Below are 7,921 nucleotides of genomic sequence, written 5' to 3' on the forward strand. Positions count from 1 at the left end.
TAGACATATAATGTTAATAAGAAAAGTAGAAATGTCTAATTAATTTCACAATCGTGATTTTTCAGAATTATACACACTAGATAATGGATATACCAGTTGAAAGTCTTAGGATTATTGCTGAAAAACCATTAATTTATAATCAGGATATCAATCAACATATTATAAGTTGTAGAAGAGCATTACAAATTATGGAATTAAAAGATAGACAATTAGAAGTAGCACAAGGTGCTTTAGATGCTAAGCGTATTGAAAAGATAAAATTACAAAAAAGAGTTTTTGACTTAGAAGATGAAGTAAAACGATTAGAAGAAAAACATAGAGAGCAAGAAGAGACAATAGAAATTCAAAAACAAATAATTACTGAAAGTTACAGACATATTCAAGCTTTAATCAATGGAAGAGAATAAAGAAATAACAGAACAAACCCATACAGAAAATACTAATATCTACTATCAAATGGATACTTATGAAGGTGGTATAACTCAAACTTTAAGTTTTAAACCAGATATTTATCAGAAAATACAAGATGAAACTGAAGAGCTATCTGTAAATAAGATATTTAAAACAAAATGGTTTGAGAGAAATAAAAATATACGATATATTGTTCAGAAGCATGAGAATATTATAGATACAACTACTATAAATGGTAGAGCAAGGATAAATTTAATAACAAATGACGTAATAAAAAGAGAATTATCCAAATTATCACATAAAGAAGCAAAGAAATATAGGAATATTTACTTTGGAGGAATAGAATTCACTATAAAAGCATATTTTCAGAAAAATATCGATACTCCTATTCAAATATATGTATTAGATGATAGAATATTAGATAATATCCAAGATGCCTTAATAGCAGTAGTAAGAGGAAACTTAATTTATCAGAAACTTAAATTCACAATTCAACCAGATTTTAGTATCTCATTAGAAGATAAACATAAAGATCTAGCTTTAACACTCTATTATAAATTAGAAGGAATAAGAATGCCCCCAGGAAGTAAAGTAATTAGTATAGAAACAAAAATGATATATGCCCTTACAGGTAATCATCATATCAGAAAACAAAATGATAGGGATATATTAGTACCAAAATTATATCAGGAAATATTAGAACCACTAGAACATAAGGAAAATTCCATCATAACAATACCAGACGAAATATGTATAGATTTTAATTCTAGAAAACTACAACCAATCCAGAAATTATTACCTAGGATAGAAGGAGGAAGGTTAAGTTTTAAGAAAGAAATAATAAGACAACCGAGAACATTAGATTTATTACATACATATTATGAAGATAAGTTACGAATAAAAGTAATATTATTTAATGAGCTACGAGCAACTGACTGTATAGCTGAAATTAATACAGGAACCAAAAGTTTAGTACATATTAGCCAAATAAATGAGAATAAATGTGAACTAATCGAACCACAAACTTATAACTGTCCAAATAGTACAAGAGAAATAATCATAACTAAAAGCATAAGAATTAGATTTAAAATTCAAGATCTAGAATATGAGATAATTGTAGGAGTAACAGAATATGATAGTACATATGCACTATTATTAGGATACGACTTTTTAAATAAAATAAAATATAAGATAAATAATGAAGGAATTACGATAGAGGACCAAAACAAAATACGGTATATAAATAAAATATGAACATACGACAACAACTTGATAAAAAAGAGAAAAAATTACAAATAATAAAAACTATTATGGCAGAGACAATCATAGAATCTCAAATAAAATATTTAGAAATTGAATCTAAACAACAGAGACTAGAATGTGAAATCAAACAATTAAACTCTTTATTAGAACCACCTAAGAAAGAATGGATCAAACTTGAAGACGGATGGATAAAAAGAATCTACAAAGATGAGTGATCCTAACCAAAAATTGGACCAAATATGGATAGAGATTGTAGCAAAAGAACAATTAAAGAATACTCTTAGTTTAATACAAGAAAACCATATTCAAATCCAAGAAATGATAACACATGAATTAACAAAACTGTGGAATACATCGGAAATACCAACGTTTAAGATAATTTTGGAAAAATTAAACATGTTAGTAGCTAATATAGACAAAAGAAAAAGACCCATAGAAGAAAGCTGTAGCATTACCTCAGGAGAAAATCTAAACATTACTATAACACAAACTAAAACTCCAGAAATAGTACCCATAGATGCTTGGAGACGAAGCAAGGACCCAATAATGATGGATATAAGTGAAATAAAACCTAAAATCCCTACAACCGTAAATAAAACCTTAGATCTGTTAACCGATTTACACAAAAAAGGACAATTCTAATCTAATGGCCGAACAAGAACATAGTGTAATAACATTTCTTAAAAATCACGCCCAAGAAATTATTGAAAAGGAAAAATACAAATATGAACCGCTAAAAAACAGCAAACTCAAAGACAATGATGCTAAACCATCCAATGTAGACGTAAGCACCGAAGCCGAATACCTTCAACTAAAAATCGAAAAACAACATAAAGAAATCAAAGACCTACAAAAAGAAAACATAAAATTAGTCATAAATTCGAGTACAGAATGGGTCGAAAAATATAAAAAATATAAACACAAATTTAAAAATACTAAAAAAGAATTAAAAGAAACAAAGCTAGAATTAAAACAAACAAAAACAGAGCTAATCCACATTACAGATGAATTAAAAGAATTAAAGGAAGAAGTAAGAGTCTTAAGAACAATGGTTAAAGAAGTAAAAGGGAAAACTATTCACATCAGTAACAGTAGTAGTGATAGTTCAGATAGTTCAGATATTCAAAGTGAAAATAAACTAAAAATCATTGGGTATATAGAAGAAGAAAATAAAGATGAAACAAAATTAATAGAAGAAAATCATCAAATAATGAAAGCATTAGAACAAATGAAGAACATTAATGCAATAATAGAAGAAGAACCAGAAAGTGATATAGAAAACAACGAATACAACAACAAATACACTAGGTATGAAGAATCAGATATAGGATCAGAAAATATAGTAAACGAAGATGCCGATAATTATCCAGAAGAAGAAATGATAGACCCCAATTTAGACGTAGTAACTAAAAGAGTACCTACGATTCCACAACATATACCTATAGGCCAACAAGGAGACTTTAAAGAATTTATAGGATCTATGTCTCAAGGATTAAATCCAAATGGATATTTTTTAGACTTAGATAATGTCTATGATGAACAAGAAATAAGTAGACGAATAAATGATTGGAATTTAGGAATGTACATAGCCTTAATGAATTCATCTCACACTGAAAATTTAGATTATATGTATGACCTAATCTCTAAAACAATGATAGGAAAAGTAGGATTTTGGATGGAATCTATAACTCATCAGTTAAGACCACAAATAGAAGCTTGTGCTCATGATTGGAAATCAATGTTATTATTATTCGATATGGTATTAAAAAGAGAATTTTTAGGAGAAAGATGGTTAGTGGCTAGAGAAACAGTATTTGCTGAAAGAAAAGCTGAAATAATAATGAATTTGAATAACATGAAATGTTGTAAAATTAGTAAATTACCAGAATATACTATCAGTTTTACTAAGTTCTTTTATGAAGCTAGGTTTTTACCACAAGAAGGATTGATATACCAACAACTATATTATGACCACTTACCAAACCCATACAACGTAGAAGTTTCAAAAGAATATACTCAATTAGAACCAAAAGAAAATACATTAGGAGAAAGAATTAGAGTACTACGAGCTTATCTTATGCGAAAATGTGAAGAATATAGAGTTCAACAAAAGGTTAAAAAGGATAAGAAACTCGGGTTACGAGAAATATGTGGATTCACGGAAAAACGGTTAGTTTTTGGTTGTGATGATAAAATTAGGAGAAAATATAGACGATATACTCCTAATCGCACTTATAGACATAATCCGACATATAAGAAGTCTTATACTAACAAGTATGATAATGGACGATTTCGACGAAAACGATTTAGACGATATAAAAATAATCCCGAAAATCGGAACAGATTTAGATATAAACGAAAATTTAGGAAAAGACGAGAAAGACCACTAAGGGATAAAAATACTAAACTTACAGAATGTAAATGTTGGAATTGTAATGAGAAAGGACATTATGCTAATAAATGCCCTAAATTAAAACAAAAAGGTGTCAAATATATAGGAACAACAGAATTTATAATGAGTCTAGAACAAATAAGAGCCAGCGATGATAAATGGCATAAAGAAGATGAATTTTATATTACTGAAACAGAAGGTGAGAACTCAGAAGAATTAGAACCAATAGAATATGAAGATAGTGAAACTAATAACTAATGGTAGCCATATATGTAGAAGCACCGGTAGAATATAAACCTAATAAGATTATAAAACGCCGCATATTTATAGATAGTGGAGCTGATATATGTTTAGCGAAGCAAGATGTACTAGTTCCCCATAAATGGAAAAGATCTAAAGGACATAAGGTCAGAGTTACAGGATTTAATGAACAAATGAAAGAATTAGATATTATAGCCGAAAATATGAGATTAATACTTAACAAGACAATCTTTCGATTACCCATAATTTATCAAGAAAATAATATGAAACAACATATATTATTAGGAAATAATTTTCTTGATTTCTTTAAAGTCCAGCTAATCAAACCTGAAACCATAAGTCTTTTAACTCCTTGTAATAAATGGATTATCCTTAAGCGCGTCCTACCTTTATATCCACTCACAATACATAATATCAAAACAAACAGAGATACTAATTTAGAACTTTTAAAACAAAAATATTTAGACCATTTAAAGATCAACTTTGGAGAAAACCCTATAACGTTGTGGGAAAAAGAAAAGATATATGCTACGATAGAACTCATAAACCCTAATGATGTTGTTCGCACTAGACCAATAAGATATAGTCCTGATGATCAAAAGGAATTTGAAATACAAATAAAAGAATTATTAGACTTAAAATTAATTCAAGAAAGTAAAAGCCCTCATAGTAGCCCGGCATTCTTAGTAAGAAAACATAGCGAACAAAAGAGAGGCAAAGCAAGAATGGTAATAGATTATCGAGAACTAAATAAGAAAACGATTTTTGATGGATATTTTTTACCTTATAAGAGAAATTTAATTAATAGATTATCAGGAAAAAAGTGGTTTAGTAAATTTGATTGTAAAAGTGGCTTTTGGCAAATTAAGCTTACTAAAGAATCAAGACCTTTAACAGCATTTAGTGCACCACAAGGACATTATGAATGGATTGTGTTACCTTTTGGTTTGAAAAATGCACCCCAGATATTTCAACGACGAATGGATACGATATTTAGAAAATTAAATGACTTCTGTGTAGTTTATGTCGATGATATATTAATCTATAGCAATAATATAGCAGACCATTTACAGCACCTAGATGCATTTATAAAAACAGTACGACAACATGGAATCCTTTTATCTGAAAAGAAATCAGAAATCTTTAAAAATAAAATAGAATATTTAGGATATATAATAGATAGTGAAGGATTACAACTACAAGATCATATCGTAACTAGAATCGAAAATTTTAAAGAAAAATTAGATACTAAGAAAGAAGTACAACAATTTCTAGGAATAATAAATTATGCATCAGATTATATAAAAGACTTACCAAAATTACGACAACCCTTGCAAGAGCTAATTAAGAAACATAAAGTATTTGAATGGACGACAACTCACACTGATACTATAAGAAAAATAAAAGAAGCAGTAAAAGTTCTTCCAAAATTAAGACTACCTAAAGATAATGATCAATTAGAATTATATACAGATGCTAGTGATATCGGGTGGGGAGCAGTACTCATCGCATATAGAAAAGAAGATATAGACAAAGAAACTCCTTTAATATGTGGCTATAGATCAGGAACTTGGAAACCCTCAGAGAAAAATTATCATATCAATGAAAAAGAATTACTAGCTGTTAAAAATGGAATTAAAGGATTTAGGTATCATTTGTTACCCATAGAATTTATCATAAGAACAGATAATACACAAGTAGGAGCATTTATCAGAAATAAAATAGATCCCCTACCAGAATTGAACAAAAGAAGGCATTGGCAAAGTTTTTCCAATTGCTATAATTTTGTTGTTAAACCTATCTCTGGAAAACGAAATATCTTAGCTGATTTTTTGAGCAGGAATGGAGATAATGATCCAGCGAATATCAGAAATCAGAAATCAGAACCGCCAGATGCTGGCAATGATCAGAAATCATGAGAACTTTCTAGACAACCTTGAGGAAGAACTCAAGAAACTCCAGTCTCAGAACAATCAGAATATACGAACCATGACTCCTAGATCATCTTATGAGTTGTTAGGAGATCTTCATAAGAAGCCAATTGAGCTGCCAACTTCATCTAGTGGACTCTCAGGAGCCACCACCTTGAACCATTCTAAGCTGATTAATCAGAACTCATCAGAAATCACAACCTCCCAGGTTATACAATTCCCTCCAGAAATGACAGAAGCATATAAGAATATCATGAAATTTTTTACATATAAGAAGAGTCAAACCGTATATAGAACCATTAAGATGACCAAATACCCTAGGTATATATGCTCAGAAGACTGCAGTCCAGATGTTGTTCAGAAACTATTTCGATATGGATTTCTGGACAAAGTCATGACTGATGAGAGCCTTAATAGTGTTTCAAAACTCCCATCTATCATACCTAGATCCATTGACGAACTTGGATTAAGATTTGGAAGAGGAATATTTTGTGTTCAAATTTTTGATGCTGCTATGGACTTAGAAGGGAAACCGATAATAATTGCTCAGATTTTTAAGACTGGTAGAAACACTAAGATTGATGTAGATAATTCCGACCATCAATGGGACATTCCATGCAAATTAGAAAATTTTAAATCTTGGTTAGGAGAAAAACGAGCACATGGAATCCATACGATCAAATGTAGACTCGAAGACTATATTAGAAATAAAAAGGTGGCTATAATAGCCAGATCGAATCATGGAGAAGTTGAAGAAATGATAACTATCAACTATTTAATGGAAATGGGTGATGAAACGAGTCAACAAATTTTGATAGAAATGCATACGAAATTGATGGATAAGAAATATAAACATAGTTCAGATACATTAGCCCATTATGAATCTATATATGGCCCAAGAAAATCATGTTTAATTAGAATTGAGCCCATAAGACCTGAGCCCATGAATATTGACTCCATAAGGCCCAAAGAAGAAGCCCATCCAGGAAAAGAGGAGGATCCATTTATTTAGAAAATGAGATAAAAATGGATAAGAAAAATAAGAAATATAAGAACGAGGTGTCAATACCTAAAGAAAAGGTGGCAATAAGATCAACACGTGGCAAGACATATGAAGAGACATGTGTCCAAAGAAGAAGCATGAGGTGGAAACATTAGAGATTAGTGGCAAGATGTAAAGCTTGAGGTGGAAGAGCAAAATAAGAAGCATTCGACACGTGTAACCTAAAAGTTTGTACTTTTAACTTTTGTGATGATGTAATCTCCTTTTTGGTAATTTCACCTTTGATCTTCTACCTATATAAGGAGAAGACATATGATGTATGAGACATAACTTGCTTTGAGCAATAAAAGCTTTCTTTCTCTCTATATCCATGGCTTTCTAAACTTCCCCTTTTAGCATCCATAGTTGTTAACTACTTAAGTTTAACTTCCGTATAGCATATTAGTTTAAAAAGATCCAGAGTTATAAAGCAACAATAGTTAGCCTTCAGACGACTCCAAGAGGTGTGTAGAGATGCTGGAACACAGCCATAACCCATGATGATAATGAGAGGGTGTCAGGCAGAGTTCAGAAGTCTCCACTGAGGATTGCTTTGAAAGGTATACTAGAGTTCCTCTATAACTCTTGTTCTAATTAAATTAATTTGTTATCATTAGTTAC

Source organism: Euphorbia lathyris, chromosome 1 (assembly GCF_963576675.1).
Source record: "Euphorbia lathyris chromosome 1, ddEupLath1.1, whole genome shotgun sequence".
Lineage (NCBI taxonomy): Eukaryota > Viridiplantae > Streptophyta > Magnoliopsida > Malpighiales > Euphorbiaceae > Euphorbia > Euphorbia lathyris.